At 44.0% G+C, this 20,615-nt stretch overlaps 1 long non-coding RNA gene across 5 annotated transcripts in view; it reads right to left on the bottom strand.

The window, feature by feature from the left end:
• Positions 1-20,615, bottom strand: part of LOC116994301 — a 144,477-nt gene that overhangs the window by 103,011 nt on the left and 20,851 nt on the right. The window contains exon 1 of one of the 5 annotated variants that reach the window (XR_006162948.1): positions 5,110-5,269. The exons of the other annotated variants lie outside the window; for them this stretch is intronic. This is a non-coding gene — a long non-coding RNA (uncharacterized LOC116994301). Of the gene's footprint in view, positions 1-5,109; positions 5,270-20,615 lie in introns of those variants that run through there. 5 annotated transcript variants of the gene reach the window in all.

The following is a 20,615-nucleotide window of genomic DNA, read 5'->3' as shown; positions in this document are numbered from 1 at the left end:
TCACACATATGGAAGCATTTTTCTAGCTTTATACCAACACAATATGCAAATAGTCTACCCCTACTTTCACTCATGACTGGCTGCAAATACAAAATTCAAGCTGAATAATGTTAACTGGCCACATGCTCTGCTCTAAAGGATCCTCAAGGGCTTCTGGTCTCCTGTGGTATCCACAGAGCACTTTAGCTATCACAGTGAATTAGTGTAAGGCCTGGTAATGCACCTTTAAGTATGTGAGCCCTTTTAAGGCACTTAGAGGTCAAGTCTGTGGCTATATAAAGTACAACCTTTGGAACATTTATTTTCACTTGCCCATCCTGAGGCTCGGATGGCACGCAAAGGCAGTGGCTAATTTCATAAGAGCCCTTCAGATTCCAAATTGTCAGAGTCATCAGCTGGCTCTGATAGCCAACCAAAGTTTACAGTAATGTAATAAAGCCAGGCAAACATTGGCCATCAGGCAGTGGCTGCTGAGCGTGGGGCAGGAGGAATTGCCACTGTGAGAGAACGCTGTCATTTTGCAAAGGGACCTCTAAAGAGCAAGGCACAAGCAGAGCAAGTCCAGACGGGCCTCTGCCCTGGAACATAAACACAGACACTGCTCAGCCTCTTCCACATTTCTCAGCTAACCCAGACCATGAACAGCAGCTCCTGATGTGCCATCCATCAAAAATTCCCTGTGAGTAAAGAATTCCCATGCGAACATCGAGTGCTTCCACAGACATCATGACACAGAGATGCCTAAGCAGAAGTTACTGAAAATAAAAAGGGCCCATTAGAAAGGAACTGCAGGTACCAAAGCTAAAGATATTTTACACCATTCCCTCAGTGAGATGGTGCAGCACATAAACCAAGCATTTCTTGATCATTTATAAGAGAGCAGAGTTTTGCTCTGAATATTGAAGCAGGATTTTTTCTGAGAGTAAAAATAAAGTGCAAAAGGCACAGGATGACACTGCTGTGAGGTAGCAGGAGCTGCCATGTGTGTGCCTGGAGACACCTGAGCTTCCAGAGCTGGACAGCTCTGAGCTCTGCCAGGCCAGCCCCGCTCCTGGCATGGGAGCTGTCTTTTCCTGTGCTTCCCTTTCCAGAACACTCCTAATTTGCTCCAAACAGCAGCCAGCCACTCCCTGTGCACAGCCTTCCCCTCTAACACTGGCTTCTTGTGCAGTTTATTCCATACCTGATTTTGATGAGTCCTGCAAGGCCAGTGATTAAAATAAAAATACATATAAAAAGCAAATACATGGAGAGGGCTGTCTGTACTTGTGACTAAATGGGACATGAGCAGAAACACTCAGATCAGCCCCTGTTGAACAGGGGCTGGGTCAGCTGTTTTGTTACCTTTTGAGGAACAATTCACTGGGCAGTGAAAGTTTGCAGAGCAGACTGTGGGTGTGTGCCAGAGGTACCAGAGCAAAGCTGCCTTCTTGTGTATTTTTCAGTGCTTCTCAGTCTCTTCTCTTTATTCAGTTCATGTTATTTATTTATTTATTTATATGAAACAGGACTTTATCTATTGACACTCAAAAGGAAGATGAAGAGTTAGGAATCTGGTCTTATTGATCTGGATATCTGTAATGCAAATGAACAAATAACACCCAGAGAAGATGTTGGCTAATGCCATGTACTCAGTTATTGTGTGCTGATACTAATCAATGCACTACAGAGTTTTTACAGAGTCCTTAGCTGCTTCATCACACAGGAGGTGCCTGGCTGGGAGATTGTGCCATTTTGAAGTTTTGTTCATTACTGAGTGCTTGTCCTTGCCCTGAAAGCATCCTGTGTCAGGCAAGACTTCTGTGACTTGCTGATATGTAGGATAAGGCTTGCTGTGAAAGCCACACACTGTTCTCTCAGCACTTCAGAAGAGAAGCTTGGAAGCTTTTCTACCTACTTGCAAACAAAACCATTCTCCCAAAGTTACTCCACAGGCTGATGTGAGGATGCTCAGTACCCTTGCACAGTCAAACTGTTATTCAGTTTGCTGAGTGCCACTGCTGTCAAGGACAAGAAATACATTCATGACTCCATTCACTGGCTTTAACAGTATGAAATGACATGAAACAGTTTGTTTCATGTCAAGAAGCCCTAAAAAAATAAAAAGGTTGAAAGGAAAGGAAGGACAGTGGAAGAAATGCATTTAAATCAAGAGGGGAGAATAACTGCTGCACCCTCACCCTTGTTGTTCAAGATAATGCCCAGTGGAAATTGGAAATGGTCACGCCACGACATGGAATAACAGTGGCCAAATCAGTCCCCGGTTAGCACAGAGCCCAGGAACCACTGCAAGACAGTGCTGCAAACACACAAAAGCTCACACCACTACACACGTGCAAAATCTATGAAGACAAACACCCCATGAGCTGTGGGCAGTGCCTGTGCCTGCCTTGCAGCAGTGAGCCAGGATATTCACTTCCCACTGAGGGAAGGGAAGGGAAGGGAAGGGAAGCAGCCGTGCCAAGCCTCGAGCGACAGCGCTATGACATTAATTTTCCAGGCATGCTGATGACAGCTCTGTGAAGGCTGGAATTTGAGTAATGCAGGTCACACTGCCATTGTCCTGTCTGGGTGCACAGGGGTCAGACTCTGGAGGCTGCTTTATGTGCAAGGAGCACAGCTCAGCCCAAAGCACTCCCTGGAAAAACCCAGTGGAAAAGGAAGGAGATGCTGCAGAAAACACGGTGGTTTTGTGGAATGAAAGGTGTCACAGCTGACTAGTAGTGACATGTCCCTAACACAGGGACAGGACAGTCTTTGTCCCCACGGCTGCTCACAGCTGATAGTTGTGAGATTGCCTGGCTTACACAGGAATGAATGTTTTGGTTCAGCCCAGGCATGTTTTGCAGCACTGCTCACTGAGCTCCTGACCTTTCCAGGCAACCCCTGCAACAAACTGACCCATAGGTATCTGGCTGATGGACAAAAATAGTCACATATTCTTGCCTATCTCCACTTTTCCCTTATCCCATTCCAAGCTCCATGGAAGATTTCTCCCTAATATAGCCCTCCTGTACCTCGCTGTAGTCTGTCATCGCTTACAAAAAGCACACGAGACACTTTGTTGATCTTTCCCACTCCGAGTTCAAACCCCCCTGGTAACAGCAACACTGTCCAGAGCAATTGTTAATCCTCCCAGTTAAACCTGCAAAGCTCAAGGATGGCCAGTTAAACTGCCAGCCCAACAGGAACGAGAGATTCAGCACAAAACTCACCCATGATGTAGAACCACTGAGCCAGGACAACTCTAAAAATCTGAAACTTTATTCCTCTTTTTGCTTTAAGGACCCACCACTGCACAATATTATCAAACCTTCAGCTTCCTCCCACAGCCACAAGTATCAGAGGGGTTAAACCCCACAGCATCTCCCCTAAAATAGTGAAGCAGTGCAGGTTCAGCTGGCAGAGCAGAGCATGGCTTCCCTCAGCTCAGGACTACCTGGAATGACCTGGAAATCAGGGTTGCAGCAGGACAACATGGAATTTGCTTGGTCATTACAGCTCCTATGGATTCTGGCAGCACAGAGCTACAGCCCAGGAGAGAGATGTGCAAGGGTTTGCTGACTGCCATCTGCCACAGAAGGAGACACTGAAGACTGCTCAGCTACTGCTTCAAATCCTGAGCAGATGCTCGACAAAAGAGAAAATCTCTCCAGCTTGCAGAGAAATGTGCCTGCCTCTCTCTCCAAACCTGGCCCACAGCAGCTAGTGACCACATGGCACAGCATGGGATTGGAAGGTTTGACGTTTAGCCAAATGAAGACATTCTTGGCTTTATAGTGAGTATTTAAGAGCTAGCAGGTGAATCTTCCTGGGCAAGGTAAGGAGTGCCTTCAGGAGCTGCACGTACAGCAGGCCAAAGCAAGTGCCACAGGATGGATTTTCACAGTTCTGTGTATGTTACAAATCATCCTGCATTGCTGGTACCTCACATTTGTTACATTTGATCATTCAGCTGGTTCTTATTGCTGTGTAAGCCATTACAAAGTGGTTCCCTGTTCTGTCATCTAGGTGAGACATATCCTAGTGTCCTTTTCAAAGTGACAATTACCTCCAATTAACACAAAAGCTATGAAACAAGCTTCAAGAGAAGCAGTACACCAGTTGTCTCCACAGTCCTTCCACGGGGATCAGAATCAAAGATTAAACAGTTTCTTAGGATCTCTCTGGTGATGTAAGGAGGTGATAATGAATATGGGACCTAAGATCCATCCAGAAAGCAGCTGTGGAACACAAGCAATGCTAGGCTGGAGAAGAATAAGGAGATGAAAGACCAACTTTTTGAAAAGGAAATACATCTCATGAAACCCAGCATTTGTTGGGACAACCAGTGAAGCCAAAAGCATTTTCTCCTTTCCATGCTCCCATTCACCACAAACCTCCCCCAACAGATCTTCCTGCCTTATCTCAGGGAAAATGCAATTGAACAAGTGCATATGAAGCTCCTATCCCCACATCACACAAACCCCTTCAAACAAATCTACGAGGCTTGGGTTGTTTCCAGCTCCTGCAAATCAAGGAACGTGGATTAGTTTGCAAACCTTGTCATGAATGGAACCCTACAGGGCTCACAGAGCTCTAATTTTAACCCACGCCCCCACACTCTGCACAAACACACATATCCATGAAACAGAACATCATCCACATCCCACACTGCCTATTTGTTCACTGCCAACGAGTAGATTAGAGTTCAATTCACTCTGATTAGAGGATTGGACTGATCTCTGAGCCAATCCTGATTTTTGCCCAACACCACTTAATCACTGTTCACTCACTGGCCCAAGTTGATCCTGGCTTTTGTGTGGGCATAAAAACACTCTCCAGTTCTCAGTGCTCACTGGGATGGGAACACCCACAGCACTGAGCCATGGGCATGGACCCACAGGGAAAAAGTCCATCCAAAGGGGACTGGGAGCACAGCAAGCACACCTGTATGTGGGGAGGAATGAACCTGCTGTGTGAAGGTGCTGCCTTGCACACACTGCCCAGCCCAGCAATCCCCACAGCTGATCCTGCTGGAGCAAATTCCCACCCTTCCTGCCTCCACACAGGCTCCAACACTCGCAGCACCCAAGGGAAACTCAGAAAACAAAGTTGTCACAGCCGTACCCTGTCTGCTTCCACACCAAAACGAGAGAGTCCTCCTCTGCCACCGTATTAGAGGAAAGGATGTGAACCTGGGAGCTCCTTTCACTCACAGTGCCAACCAAAATATTCCAGAGGTAATTTAAAAATATCTCCTCGGTGTGTGCAACAGGAGCAGGCTGTGCCTGAGCTGCTGTTTCTCTCCTCTCTGCAGTGGCCACCTGGGATGCAACCAGCATGCACTTCCTAAGCTCCAGGGGTGGCATTTGCAGCCTGCCACAAAGAAGCCTGGGACAGCTCCCATCTGAGGCAGCTCCCTCCTGTGTGTGTTCAATGGGACAGGCAGGACACATCCCCAGCCCTCTCCCACTGCCCAGGCACACTGTGTGGGCAGGGAGTGCAGGTGAAACAAATTCAACAGGATGGGAGAAAATGGCAGCTCAGGATTGACAGCAAGGCCATTGCTTGGAGCTGTGTGAAATCCTGAGCCCCCAAGGAGAGCAGAAAACGGGAAACTCAGGCTCGGTTTCCAGAAATTCATATCCACAAAAATAAACCACAAAGTGAGTGACTCAGAAGAGCGTGTTTTCATACACAGAAGCACTGTGCATTACCCTGCTGCCAGTAATGGCAGTGACAGAAAGGCACAAACACCAGGTCTCTATTCCATGGACAATTGTGCCATGTGGAATTGTGCAAACCTGCCTGGCACAGCCCTGGCCATGCCACCCCTCCCTGAAGGAGCAGGTGCCCCCTTGAAAGTGCATTAAACTCTGTGTTTTTTATCAGTAATCACCCTTATTTCATACTCCCATATTGCTATTTTATGCACTTGTTTTCTTGTCTTTGTTCACATAATTATATTTTGCTTTTCTTTTTTCCCACTAACATTTAATCCCCCTCACATGCCCTCCCAAAGGAAGAAGGTGTTAACATGGTGTGGCCAAGCATGGTCTTAATCAGGGCAGCTGGATTTCAAAGGGGTGCTGCATCTCCCTCTCTCTACAGACCCAGAAGCCAGCTGAGAACACCACAGCCTTTTCTTTGAACAGACCCACTGGTACTTTTGGCCATGTATAAAAATCACTCAATGTGGGACAGATTTTTAAGTCTAGAGATGATACAGGCCAGTACACCTGTGAACAGGCCACATGTGGAAAAAAAACTATTTCAGCTTGGCAAGCACTGAATCCCATGACCTTTAACAGCAGCTTTCTAAAGCCAAATCCTTCCTCAACTAATGTTAGTTCTAAGTCCAAGGAAGCAGGAAACAGCCTGAGAAGTTTGCCACAGGTCCCCTAGCATTTATGTGCACTGTTATTTTTTCTCCCTGCAAATGTTGCTAGTTTTGGACAGCAGAAATTGTGGGGTTTTATTGGCTGAATTAGGGTTCCTTGTTGGGCAGTATTAGCACAAACAGAGTTTCTGGGAACAATGGCAGGAGGAGGGAAGTTTCATCAGGGTGGGTAAAACAATCAGCCTGAAACAGTGCTACCCTCAAGCACTTCCAACAATGGGCTCGAAGGTCTGAGGAGAGAGGGATGTTTCCAGAAGCTGTCATTTTGGCTTTTGTTCTTTTCCCTGACCCCTGAATCCTCTGCAATACCTGCTCCCACACAGCCACGTCCAGCGAGTGCTGCATTAGCACATCTTCCTTGGAGAGGACAGAGAGGGTAGAGATGAAAAGGCCGTTTTGGACCCACTCGTTATAACTGTGTTTTCTAAGGCAGTACATGAAACCTGTCACTGTCTCTCCTGTCATTTCCCTCCCCCTTTGCTGGTTTGGTTTTTTTTGGTTGTTTTTTTTTTTCTGGTTGCATATCATGACCAAGAGGCTGGATCATGATGCACTAAGGAAATATTAATTCCTTTGCCGTTGCATCTAAAAGCTAAGATGACGAATTTCTGTGCCATGCTACATTATACGGGGATAAAGGAACAAAAGGGTGAAGGACAGTGGCTGCATGGTGTCTTAATCAGATGCAGATCAGCCTAAGAGCATCAGACCATCAAATCCCTGCTCTGCAGCAATCGTGCACCTTTAGTCAGGCTCTGAATGGGCTGAGATAGATTCGGGGCTTTATTGAAAGATCATACAGGATGACTGCAAAATCCCATTACTTGTTGATTAAGTATTGATTGCCTCGGTATTAACAAGCCAGCTAATATGAAGTGACCTCTGAGGCCACTGGTTGGAGGAAAAAAAAGACAATTTACTAAAACAGGCAGGCAGATGAATAAGAGGGCTAGATCTGCTCTTGGCTTTTAGCTTCGGTTAAAATGTCACACTCGATAGTGCAGATCAATGCCCACTTTATTTCCTTGCAGCCGTCTTATTACCATCATGAGGCTGCCTCCTTTGATGCTTTTTAATGACCCTCTGAACCGCGTGCTCTGCTTACCCACTGCCTTTGACTAAAAGGAAAGGAAAAGCTTTTTTTTCCCCTTGCTGGTGATGGAGTGGCTGAGAACATGACATTGTGCCAGTATAAGTGGAGCAATGAGGTTTCTCGGGTCACCGGTGCTGCGACTCTGCTCTTTCACTCGGTTTCTAGCTTTTCTTTCTTTCTTTTCTAGATTTCAAAAAGTCTTGCTCCTTTTCATAACTTCAAAACTGGTGAGATATTAAGAGACCACCTACTGACAACTTCTGTCCAACACTCTTATTTGTGTTTTTAAGTGCAATAAGTTTAGCAGCTCTTGTTACATTAATTCTCCTGAAAAGCACCTCACCCAATTATTTTAAATCAAACTTTTTTTCTTGTTGCCACTTGCAAATCGAAGAATTACTTTTGATGGTGAATAAAGAGCACTGAGGGGATACAGTTTGAGTCTCCTGAATCAAAATTGGACCACATTAAGAACCGTGGAAGATCCGAGACTTTCCTCTTCAGCACATGCACAGTCTTTTAATCTAAGCTTATGTATTGAGTCAAACATAAACTACACATTAAAGAGAAGACGACAATTCTATACTCAAGATGCTACAGTTGTGTAAAACATTTACATAAGCATATTTAGTTCTCATTTAAGAGATTAACCTGCAAATAATTCGATGTTTTGAAGAAGGAGACAAATGCTATGGAGAATAGAGATGATTCAATACCTATTGAAAGGCATAAAGGCTGTCTGAAAATCCTGGATAAATTAAGGACACAAGGAAGAGAAGGCGAATTAGGAAAACAGCTATTCCAACAGCAAAGGTTTTCTTCTCCTTGTGGAAGACTGTAAAGCTAATGAGCCAAAGTTGAATGGATGTTAATGGAGAAATCTCAGGCAGACATTTCTAGGCTGAAGACTTGAGGAGGGGGAGAGCAGAAAAATGAAAAAGGGAAAAAAAAAAAAAAACAACAAAAAAAGGATGACTGGAAATATCACAGGGTGGGCCTCAGTTTTAAACCAACAGCAACAACAGGGGCAACTTCTGCTTTGGAAGTAGGCAGTGGGAAGCATCATGGTCGTGGCATTGCCTGATGACACCAGCCTGACCCAAAATCTCCAAAGAGCTGCCCACCAGTTCCAGCAGAATGTGGTACTGAGAACATCAATAAAAACATCTCTTGTTTTTTTCTGTAACAAAAGGACACAATTCAGGTGCCTCATTGCTTTAATTTCTCTCTCTCCTCCCTGCCACTCTTCCTTTGCTGTGGTTTTGTGGTAGAAACATGTACAAGAAAAATAATAAATACCATGAGGAGGCTCTTTGGGGAGCATGCAGAAGTTTTGGTACTCTGCAAAGCCATGCTCACCCTCAGCTGCTGAATCAGCCACAAATACAGGATCTGGCTTCTTGTTCCCTCCTTTCCCCTTCAATGTGATGCTCTTAAAAATCAGAATAATGCAGGTAATCCTTGGAGTGTGAGACCTTGGTGGGATGACTTAGATTATTGCTGTATTACTATTATTTATATAGTGCCATAAATGTGCACGGTGCTTAGCAGAATACAAGACATCCCCCTGCACCAAACTGCACAGAGCCCTGTGTAATGCAGATGGATCATTTCAAACACACACAGGCAGGCACACCCCTCTCCTGGCTCCTGTGCAAAGGGCTCCAGAGCTTTGGGAGCTTGCTCTTTTTTATTTTTTTTTTCAAATTACTCACAAAAGTTCCTCTTTAAACTGTAAGCCCAGCTTGAAGGCTGTTGGCCAAATGGAGGCGTGTAGGGGCTCAGATCTGGAGCAGAGCCTAACAGGCTTGTCCATAAACGTATGCCTCTCCAGCATCCTGCCTGCTGCAGCTCTAATTATAAATTACCCCTGTAGACACACAGGGGTTCTAGTGAATTAAGCAAAAAATTTAGACTGGCTGATAGGAAAACAAGTTTTTGCACAGCATTCCCAATAAGAAATTATACACTTGTTATGCATTACAGTCTGTGCTCAAAATGCTATTTCAGCATTCTGGGTATTAAAAAAGGAAGCTTATGTGGTCTTGTGGTGAAAGACTGTGAAGGATTATTTAAAGTAAACTGTAGGGAAATATAAAACAAACCCAGTTAATTTATCACAACAGTGAAGATGCATAAATAAGATGTTTATGAACAACAAGGACAGTTTACCTATTATTCCAAAGAATTCATGTTTTCAGGAGCCAAGTATTTTCTTTAAAGAAAAACGAAGCCAGTTTTTCTCAGGTCAACAATATAAAAGTGTGTATGGAAAGCAGCCTGAAAATCTTAGTTCAATGTACTTTTCACTATTTCTAATTACAATCAAGATCTCTTGGGCTGGGTGACAGGAGAGCTTTTGAGAGCACCTGCATTAGATCAAAGACAGAACCTGGTGCCCAGAGAGCTTTGGGAAGATGCAGTGGAAACGCATCAGAGCAAGGACCTCAGCAACATTCACTGTCTCTAACAGAGCTTGTGCAGCTCAGGAAATCCTCAGAATGCTTAAAGAAGTCTGAACCAATACACAACTGTGGACACCAACCTACATTTTTATGAGTACACTCCATATCAGACGTGCCCAATTCCATCTCTGGCTTATTTGGATTTATGCCAAATTGGTGCTGTTCCTGGTTTCCAAATGGCGTCTGCAGCCTGAAAGTCTTCCTTCTACATCAGCTGTCCCCACAGGTCACCCTTCTGTCCAGAAGAAGGTGAGCATTTGCTGAGCCCAGGACTAAAGATGAGCTACAATGAACTCCTGAGGGTCAGTGGGCAGCACCCTGGCCTGCTCCAGACAAAGGGCATGAGCAGCACATCGTGGCTGTTCTTTCACCTGCCTGCCATTCATCTCCCTGCCTTTAAACCACTCACTGCTCTTTTAATAGCACAGGATGTGCTCCTGCCTTAAGAACTTTGACTTGTTCACAAGCTGTGACTTCTGCAGGGTCAGAATTTTATTTTGTATTTGTGAGATTTAACAGCACAGCACCCTGAGCTGTTTAGAATTGCCCACACATATTTGCCCCATTCCTGGAAGTGTCCAAGGCCAGGTTAGACTGGGCTTGGAGCAATGTGGGATAGTAGAAGGTGTCCCCGTCCAGGCAGCAGGTGGAACTGGGTGAGCTTTAAGATCCCTTTCAAACCAAAGCCGTTCTATGATGATATCACAACACAAGTAAAAAAGCAGAAGATGGGAAGCAGGTTTGTCTTTAAAGCTTTATGGCTCCCAGTCAGCAGGACACTGAGACGAACTGGGGCACCTGATTGCTCTCAAGTGCTGTCTCTGGCCACTTTCACAGTCACACAAATACCACTGTGTTGGTTTGCCATCTCCTTCCAGCTGAAAACCCTTTCTTAACCACACAGCCTGGGGCGGGGGGTGACTGGATTTAGCTGAAGGGGACATTCAGAAACAGGAAAGCCCAGTCAGGAGAAATTCCCTGCACACCAAACTGCTCCTGGGTCACCCCAAACCCAGCCTGGGACAGCCCTGTTCCTTCCTAGTGGAAACGTGGGCTTCCATCCCCGTCCTGTGCCGCCCTCCACGGAGCGGGGACATCCCCTTTGGGTGGTGACACGTTTCTGTAACTCAGGGAGCACCTCCCGACTGGGTGTGTGCAGACATTCCCACCCACAGCAGTTGGCCAGGGAGACAGGGAGAATAGAGAGATCGCATTTCAGTACTATGGCCGCTTCCTCAGGAATGCCAATTGTAATTTAAAAAACGGTGACAAGTGCTTCTTAGCCTGTGAACTTCCCTATTGCTGGGCTGAGTGAAATGGGGGCAGTTTTCCTTTAAATTTTGCCAGTAATGATATGGTACACAAAGTGACAGACTACAGGGTTTGGGTAGAATGCTAACATTGTTCTTTTTCCCTTTTAAAGGTCATGTGCAAGAAAACCTCTCTAGTTAAATCTATCCATTTAAAATCACCATTAGGTCACAGAAAGCAGCCTCAACATGCTAAGAGTCTTCAGTGGAAAACACATGCCGGGGTCCAGCTCGTACAGAGCTGCTGGAGGAGGTGATGCTTGGCAAGGTGTGCTCCAGTTCTGCTACAAAATCCTGGATTTGCTTCTCATACCTGTTTTTAGCTCTCAGATGTGACCAGATTTCAGTGCATATCCATTTTTAATAAGAAAGGGAATGAGCAGGTGTTGATGTGTGGAACAGAACTGCAACAATTCCAACTGCATTGTCTAATGGGGATGATAACAGGTTTCAGCAAGGTATGCACTGAGGTATGATGAAAACAGGACTGAAATCCCCTCCTGAATTGGGATCCTTGGAAGTATAAATTTAGGTTGCACTTTAATTTGTTACAGCACGCTGTTGAAAAGTAACAGCATTTAGAGATTACTGAGCAGACGCTAATGTGGCTCAAACAGACAATATTAATAATCTTGATATTACTTAATAACACGTGTTTTCCCTTCAAAGACTGACTGCAGAGCGAGAAGCACACAGAAACACTGACAGGGAGTTCCCTTGCAATGCAGATGGCACATCCACCCTGAGCTCAGAGGGCAGGGAGCTCTCCCAAGGAATATCTGGATACACGGCTGCTGTGTCTAAGTGAAGCACACAGCTCTGACACTGGCGCTGATTAAGAAATAATTTGGTTTTTACTTCCCTGTGCAAAGCGTTTTAGCAACAGTAGCTGTTTCACAGAAGAAATGCATGGAAAACCTCACCATTACTTCCAAGGAAGTGGAAAACAGATCACATTTGATCAATCACCGTGTTCTCAGTCTCCAGCTTACTTCAACCTCGGTACAACATGCAAGAGCTCGTGAGAGAAGAGTTGGGTTAGAAGCAGATCCTCTAATCTAAGGAGTTAAAACCCCCCAAAGCATTCATTGGATCCATGGGAACAGAAATTCCATGCTGGAACAACTGCTTTGCATTTTCAAATGAAATAATATTAAATACTGTGGTGTAGCATTGCTGGGTTAGCTGGTACTGATTTTATTTATGCTAAGCAGTCATTTACTTTGGAAGTAGCCAAATTTTTTCCAAGCACTCTGCTGATGTGTGGATGTCCCATAATAAAAAGCACATTTTCTAGTAAGGATCAAAATTCCTAACACTTGATACTCAATAGTTTTTAATTAAGTGCCACATTAATGCTGCATGTATTGCTTTTTCATCATGGACCCCACTTTCAAATGAGCTCACAGACACATTTTCAAGTGCTCAGTGTTCTCTAGGTTTTAGAAAATGCCCCCCAAAAAAGTGTGAGTGTTTCAGAGATGAGCTCTGCTAATAAACCTGCCCTATACATCTGAAATAACAACAAGCACACACATCATTCTATAGATTCCAAATATCTTTTAACACAGCCTCCTGGGAAGTGCTGTACTGGGATGACTGTGCTTTTCACCACTACACTATTTGAAAAGCTCAACTGTTTCCTTGGACTTGTAGGCTTGCAAAAACAATCCTGTCAAAAAAAAAGCTCTTTGGCTTCAATTGCTGATTATTAAAACTTTAAAAGAAACACATCCCACAGAAAACAATTAACAACATCTGACGATTCCTCCGCCTGCCTAGATGTCTTAATCCGGAAATTAATTATAAATTAAATTTATCACATACATGCAAAAAATACACATGTAGCTGTCCAACAATTAGAGATAATGTGAACATGAAGGGAAGGACTTCTGTAAAGACAACTGTGTGAAAAGTAAAAGGATTAGCTTCAAATGATTATCCCTGGAATCTGACAAACCATATACACACACCTTACTTTAGCTCAAATTTGCCCTGCCAATCAGGCTGTTAAATTACATAACAATTTGATGCCTCTTAACAAAAGACGGCATCCTGGGTGTTAGCTTCCACTGTGGAAGTCTCAAGAAATTGATGTCTATTTTCTGCCTACAGTATTTTTTATTTTTTCCTTAATTTTACATGTTTTTCTCAGAGATATATTACTTCTCTTTCTCTTTTTGTGAGACACTCCATATTCCCTAGGCAGTGTTACTTATTTTGTTGTGACCACACACGCAGAGAAAAAGAAATAAATAATTCTTCCCAGCTCATCCAGGGATCCAGACAAACATAATCTGTGCTGTGTTCACTTTGTTATACTTTATGTAAGAGGTGACACAAAACCAGCAGAGCCCAGGCAGAATCTCCAGATACATATGCTGCCTTTCTGCCTTACACACACTCCCAAATACATAACACTTGTTAAGTGGCAGCCACGTACCACGAGCATCTCATACATTTTATCTTCATGTGTTTACGCTGATTATTAAATGCAAAATGTTAAAGAGTTTCCTGAACGAGGCAGAGGGAAATGGTTTTACTTGGATTTGCATGGTGAAAACACAGATGAGCCAACACTCCATGAAGAGCAGTATTCCCGTGGCAGGAACAAAGGGAGCTGCCAGGCTGGAGAGAGGGACAGCAGCACGTTGTTGTCCTGCCTGCCCAGTCCTGTGGGGGCAGAGCACAGACCCCACTGCAGCACTGCTGTGCTTTCTTTCCTGGCACCACCCAGATTCCACAATCATTTCAGGGGTTGTGGCTATCAGTTCATGTGTTAAAAGTGGTGATGCTCCCATTTAGCTATTTTCCTTGATGGCTTTTGGCACATATGAATATTTCTGCTTTTTTTCCTGCCTGCTCCAAGACACAGTGAGTAGGTAGAGAACTCACTGCAGCGTGCCTGGTCATCGATTTGAGTGACCACATGTGAGGGGCAGGGTCAGCCTGAGTGCCAGGCAGGCTGCCCATGGACAGTGCACCCACAGGCAGGGAATGGGGTTAATGCACAGCTCAGGATGCCAGAACCCCTTCATGGCAGGCTACTGGAAGGGAAAACATTCCTCACTGGGTTCTGCCTCTGCACATGACTCGCTTTTGGTTCCCAGCACCATTAAATATGTTGGAGAGAGGAAAAAGGCATTCCAGCCTGCATCCTTTCATGGTCAGAGCAGAGCAACCTCAGCTTCCACCAAACTATCTACAAACCTTGGTTTGTGCTTGCTTAGACCATTCTTGCATGTGTGTGGCCCTGATTCTCCTCCTTTCTTCATGTTAAGCAACTTCCAGTGAGGAAACAACCTTCCACTTTGACCTCTGCCAGCCCCCCCTTCCCAAACCTGCTGCTGCCCTAGGACAGTCCCCACGTGGCCCATTTGTGTGGGGAAGGGCTGCCCCCTTGAGTAAGTTCTCCAGTGCACCCAGTGTGGTACCAGAATGAGTGTGGAGGTCTGCAGACACCGGGGAGATTCAGAATATCCTGAGCTGGGAGGGACCCAGAAGGATCCAGCCCAGCTCTCAAGCAAATAGCCCAGACTGGGACTGAACAAGCAACCCTGGCATTACGAAAACCCACTCTAACCAAATGAGCTAATCAGAAAAAAGAAACATCAAAGCCAGAGATTCCCTCCCTCTGATTCCCAGTAGAAGAAGGATTTCATTACCTGGTCAAACTCCTGGAGCTCCAGTGCCACCAGGTGTACAGGGAATATGTCCCAGAGGACAAGTGGCCCACACTGCCTTTGGTGATTTTTCCCTCTGGTGAGGGTGGGAAATAAGAGTTGTGCTGATTTTTTACTGAACTTCATTCTGCACTGAGCTTGTGTCTGACTCTGAGGCCAGATCTCTCTGGTTTATATGCTTGGCAGTCAAAATTCTCCAGATTGAAGCCACTGAATGCATGTTCAACAGTAACATACCTAAACACACCTAAACCAAATTTACTTCACTTACAGTCTTCCCAAGTGCATGCCAGGGAAAACATCCTATCATAAGGGACATTGTGAGATATGACACTGTTCAACCTAGCTTTACTCCACAATTGTGCAGGAAACAATAGAAGTATCTTGTCTTGTTACCCTTGAAACTGGTGGGATCGTTCAGTTCCTTCTCAGGGACACCTGCACAGTGGGAGCCTTACAGGATTGGGGCTGAGATTTTGCTTTTGTACAAGATTTACAAAATATTTGTACAACAGCAGGTGATGGGATCCTCACTATTTTTGAGCAATCCAAACTATGTATTAAGATCAACAAAGCCACTAAATCATCACTATCAACACTGCCTCTCACAGACCTGGAGGCTCCAGTGCCCAGGAGAAGGATGATGTTGAAGGGGGAAATGTCCAAATATGAGCCACCTGCAGGTCCTGAGAGGTTCAGATTTATAAGGAGGGAGTTTTCTGTATGGGTAACTCCTCAATTTCTGCTGCTTTACAATAAGCAGGCCCATCTCCTTAGTTTAGTCATCAATCTAAATGCATAATCTTGGGAAAATGAAGGATCTCATCTTTCCCTGCCTGAGCTGTCTCTCCCAGAGCGAGGTTCAGCCGGACTGAACAGTAACAACCTGGTTAGTGTTCCAGTCCTCAGCCTCCCTCCAGGTCCCCCAGCCATTTCTCTTTACTTGTCCAACTTCATATTGGCAGAAGACAGCAAGGGTTGGAGAAGACTGTTTTGGGAAGGAGAAGATAAATAGCCTAAAAAGAAGATGAGATTTTCCATGTGCCCTGAGGTAGAAGGAGGGCAGGGGAGGGGTGAAATAAAAGGAAAAAGACAGGTAGAGCTGGAGGAGAAAAATGAGATTCTGCCTGGTGTTTCATTAAACAAAACAAAAAAAAAGCAATTGGTTTGGGAAAAAAGAGAACAATTTAATTTTGTAGGCAAAAGGCTCCTGGCTTCACTTCCTAGTGGAACAATTTGGTTTTACGAGAAGAGACTTTCCAAGCCAACCGTGACTGTACATATGGCACAGCTTGATACCTGCTCTCTGTATCCTGATGGCTCAGCTACTGAATTTGTCACATTCTTTTGCTACTCTGACTTTTTCAAGAACTGCTGTAGTGCTTCCTGCTCTTAGGAGTTATTTACAGCATATTTATGAGTCTGCAGAACTATCTGCCAAAAAGTAAAAGGGATGGGGGGGAACCAAGTAAGCTATTAGCCGCGGATTATTTGTCAAGCTCCTCTTGCCGATTCTGTTCCAGACACAGACCAACATTTTACTGCACCAAAACATATTGTCCAGGAGTGCCCTTTCAAATGCCTGTGAATGCTACAAGATCAATCTGAGGTGCAGGAGCATGGAAAAAAACCATGGTAAAATGAGGCAGCAGCAGCTGCACCCAGGACCAAGATTCACCAGTAACATCCGGATGAAACAACTCCTCATCGCCTCCAGCTGCCTGCAGCTTCCCTTTGGGATGCTGTGCTTTAGCACTAGAAAATCCAGAGTGGAGAGTACCTCCAGATACATTCTCAGCACTCATTTCATCCCTCCACAGGTCTTTTCCTAGGGTTCTTCCTTCCACAGGCCCTGTCCCTGCACATGGTGGCACCCAGAGCTGTGTTTATCTGCAGTTCTTCCCTGGTGAGCCAGAGTCCAGCCAGGGCATTTGACTGCACCAATATTTGTGCACTTACCCTACAAAAACACCCCATAATGTATTTTTCTTGCCTTCCTGCATGATGAACAGCCACACCAGAAAGGACTTCTGCTGGGATAAACCAATGAAACCTTTTTTTTATTATTATTATTTTACATTTCCAGTGTCCATGCAATTGGAATAAACTGTAAATTAGGTGTTACAGCACTGTAGTTTGGGTAGATGGGATGTTTTAGAAATGTAGCTTTAGTTTGTTATAACATAATAGCAGCTTTGCTTTGTTGTGACAGTGGCAATAAATAAAGTTCCCACAATGTATAATGCTGTAACCAACCAAAACTAGTCTACCAAACAACAAATCAAGGGGAGCAATACCCACCCAGCACTTCAGGTACAGAAATATTGATGATCTGTGCTTAAACTTCCCAGGTTAGGAAGTATCCATTTTTCAAGAGATCAGATGATGGTGATCTGCTCCCTCTGCTCCCTGAAGTGAATGCCAAAACAGGGTTCTTGCCATTTTCATGCACTGATAATAATTGCAAACTAGAGATATTTTCTTTTTCTGTCTCTGAGTAAGTAAAGATTTCTGGCAGCTCCAGCAGCCCCCTTACTATTGCACGTTAGTCACAGTTTATTCACATCAGAAGACCAGTGGAAGGTTGAGACAGGCAGGGGACTAAAGATGGATCTCTTCTATAGTTATAAAAGGATTTCCATTTGTTAACAACTCTGCCTATGAAGTATGCAATGACATTTTCCTACTGTGCTATTTTCATGCCTCCTGAGATGCCAGGTTATAATGCAAAACATCTGAATCATTAAATTTATACAGTTATTTAATAACCCATGTAAAATACATGGCAATGTTGCTTCTTTTAAAACATATGCACCTCATAAGAAAACAATTTCCTGCACTATGTGGTGTAGTCAGATTTCAGCAGTTTCTGTCAGGCAGAAAGGGTTCAAACTTCCATCTTTTGTGCACCCAGGAGCCATGACACCCAATATCCCCAAGCTGCTGCTGGCAGACCCTTTTGGAGAAAATCTACCCTGCTTTAGAGGTGATTAGCCCAAAACAGAATGGGTAGTGTATGTAAACATGCAGTGATATAAATATATAGCCAAAATAATCATAGCTAGCAGGCAGTAATAGTGCAAAGGTGAAACACAAGCCTTGTCTAACAGAACATCAAACACATCCTTCACCTTGACCATGAGTGATTATCCATAGCCATAGCAGAACAGGTTCCCATGAACTTCTTAAGACTCACTTGGGGTCTGAAATGGAATTTGGCTTTCTGGGAATTGGCTAAAATTCTGGTTTTGATAGTTCCTTCCTAGTTGCTATACTTGGAGATAAGTTCACTCAGTTACAGGATAGATGTTCCTTAGTAAGAGTGTTCAAAAAATCCCATGTCAGACAACTGCTAACGTGGAACATAATGAGAGGAAAATATTGCTGCCACAGCCAGGACTGAGCAGAGAGAGGGTCAATCCTGTTTATAGACTTGCTGGAGTTTTTTGGTTGGTTAAAAAGCTGACAGGCTGCATTACATCTAACACTCCCATATTGATTATACCATTTCTGAGCCTGCCCTCATCGTGACAGGAACCACATAATTAGTTTTTTCCTTGTTAAATATTTGTAAATCATTCCTCCTTTTATGGGTTACGTAACCTGGCTGAGAGCTTCCAATAATCTTCCTGTAACTTGTGTAAATTGGGGAAAAGCTGTAGGGCTGGGTTTGTGCCCTCCCCTGAGCGGGGGGCAGCAGGAAGGAGGAACCTCTCCAGCAGAGGGTGAGTGACAAAGTTTGTGAGGGCTGCCAGTGATGAGCCCAGCGAGGGTGATGGATTTAGGATGTAAATCAGGGCTCTAATTCAGCAGGCACTTAAGCACATGTTTGAGTCTCATTGACTTCGTGGATTCAAGTGAGTGTTTAAATGCTTTCCTGAGCACTGGATAACTGTACAAAGGAACAAAGAGGGGAAGAGGAAAAGAATAACATAATGAAATTATAGCTTTTAGGGTTGGAATGGTGGAAGCTGGTTTGGAGTTATTCTAGTGAAGATAAATTGAAGTTAAGCTAAATACAAAAAAATGAAAATTTCACAGTACAACTTAAGAGACTGGGTTATATGAAAGTATTGTTTGAGAAACCTTTTCATCTCTTTTGTTGAGTAAACAAATTGAATTAGAATCACAGCAAATAAAGGCAGAAGAGCTATACGTGATATTTCCTTGCTTTTTAAAATTCCTGCTCCATTTTCATTGTATAGACACAACAAGAAGAGATTAGGCTCTTCTATGCATCATTAGTAGCATTAATCAGATTGAAATGATGATGCCAGTTGGATGAACCCTAAAAAAGGCTGAGCTCCTTTCAGGAGTGAGTTCTTCAGGACTTTGTTGCTGTGGCAGGGTCAGAAGTACCACATTACTTGAGTGGTCCTCTCCCTAAAGCAGGAGGTGCTGAAGCATGTGAAGACACAATGAGGAAAAAAACCTCCCAAACTACTAAAAGGATGAATTTAGCAGAGGCTTTCTGATGGGAAAGTCTCACTACCCCCAGAGTAACTCCTCTCTCCCAAGTATCAATGGGGAAGCAAATCTTCCAGTCCACAGAGAACATCCAGATGTTGTTATTCCACACTTTCTTTTCCCTTTGTTTTTCCTTTTACACACTTTTATTTCTCATCCCTCTTCTATTTTTTTTTTCTATGAAAGAGCATATAAGCAAACCTATAGCATCAAGAGCAGTTTCCTGCTGGATCTGAAGCAGATATAAGAACCTGTGGAATTCTACAGTGGCCGGGATCCAAAATTAATTCTGGATCAGTTTTACTTTGGCAATTATTTCTGTGATTGGCAACATCCATCAGGGTTTTAAACCAAAGCTTGAATTTGGGGTTCAAAATCCAATTTTAGCAAAATCCCAAATGCAAACAGGCAGTGGCTCCTGCCTTGGGGAAAAAAATCAAAGCAAGAATCTCACATCCAAACACTCTCAGAGCTTCAGAATAACAGACTAACGCCAAAAAACAGACCAGGCTGCTGCTCAAGTCTTTAATGGCTGCCATCCATGCCCAATTCCACCAGCTCAAGCGCCCTCAAGCACCACTTGCTCCAGCAATCTCCAGCAAAGGGCTTTCCAAACACCATCTCTGCCCTGCTCCACACAGGACAATACTTAGAAACTTGTTTCTATCAGAAAACACAGGATAGCTTTTACAATTGAAAAGATAATCACATTGCCAATGGTATAGATTTGTGCATGGTTTTCCTCCAATATTGACCTGATGTTCAGTGCAGGAAGTGATGGATACAGTTTGGAAGAATCAAAAGAATTTTTTCCTATTCCTGCCATTTATTCTATAGGAGATATTGGAGCCTGTTCAATAAGTGTAATAAGCATAAACTGTGGCACTTACAATACTATTCACTAGATTAATATAGAGCAATATTTATTTTAAATGCCACTTAGAAATAAATGGCTGAATGTCTTTCAAACTCAATGTATTTAGACTGAATCAATCCAAACCTTGAAATCAAATTCAGAGACTAAAATCGATATTCTCCCCGCTAATTTTGTATGCACACACCTCCCTCGGAAAGCACTTCAGAAGAACTAGAGAGTAAAGCCACATCTCTGGGATGCCCAATCCCTTCTTGAAGGGATTTCTTTTTCTCTTTCCTTTTTAAACAATTTCTCCACACTTGTGGCACAGACAGTTCTCTCAGTATTTTTCAGGTTTA

Source organism: Catharus ustulatus, chromosome 3 (genome assembly GCF_009819885.2).
Source record: "Catharus ustulatus isolate bCatUst1 chromosome 3, bCatUst1.pri.v2, whole genome shotgun sequence".
NCBI classification, from domain to species: Eukaryota; Metazoa; Chordata; class Aves; order Passeriformes; family Turdidae; genus Catharus; species Catharus ustulatus.
Note: the sequence above shows the minus strand (reverse complement) of the source record. Positions and strands in the feature narration are given on the sequence as shown.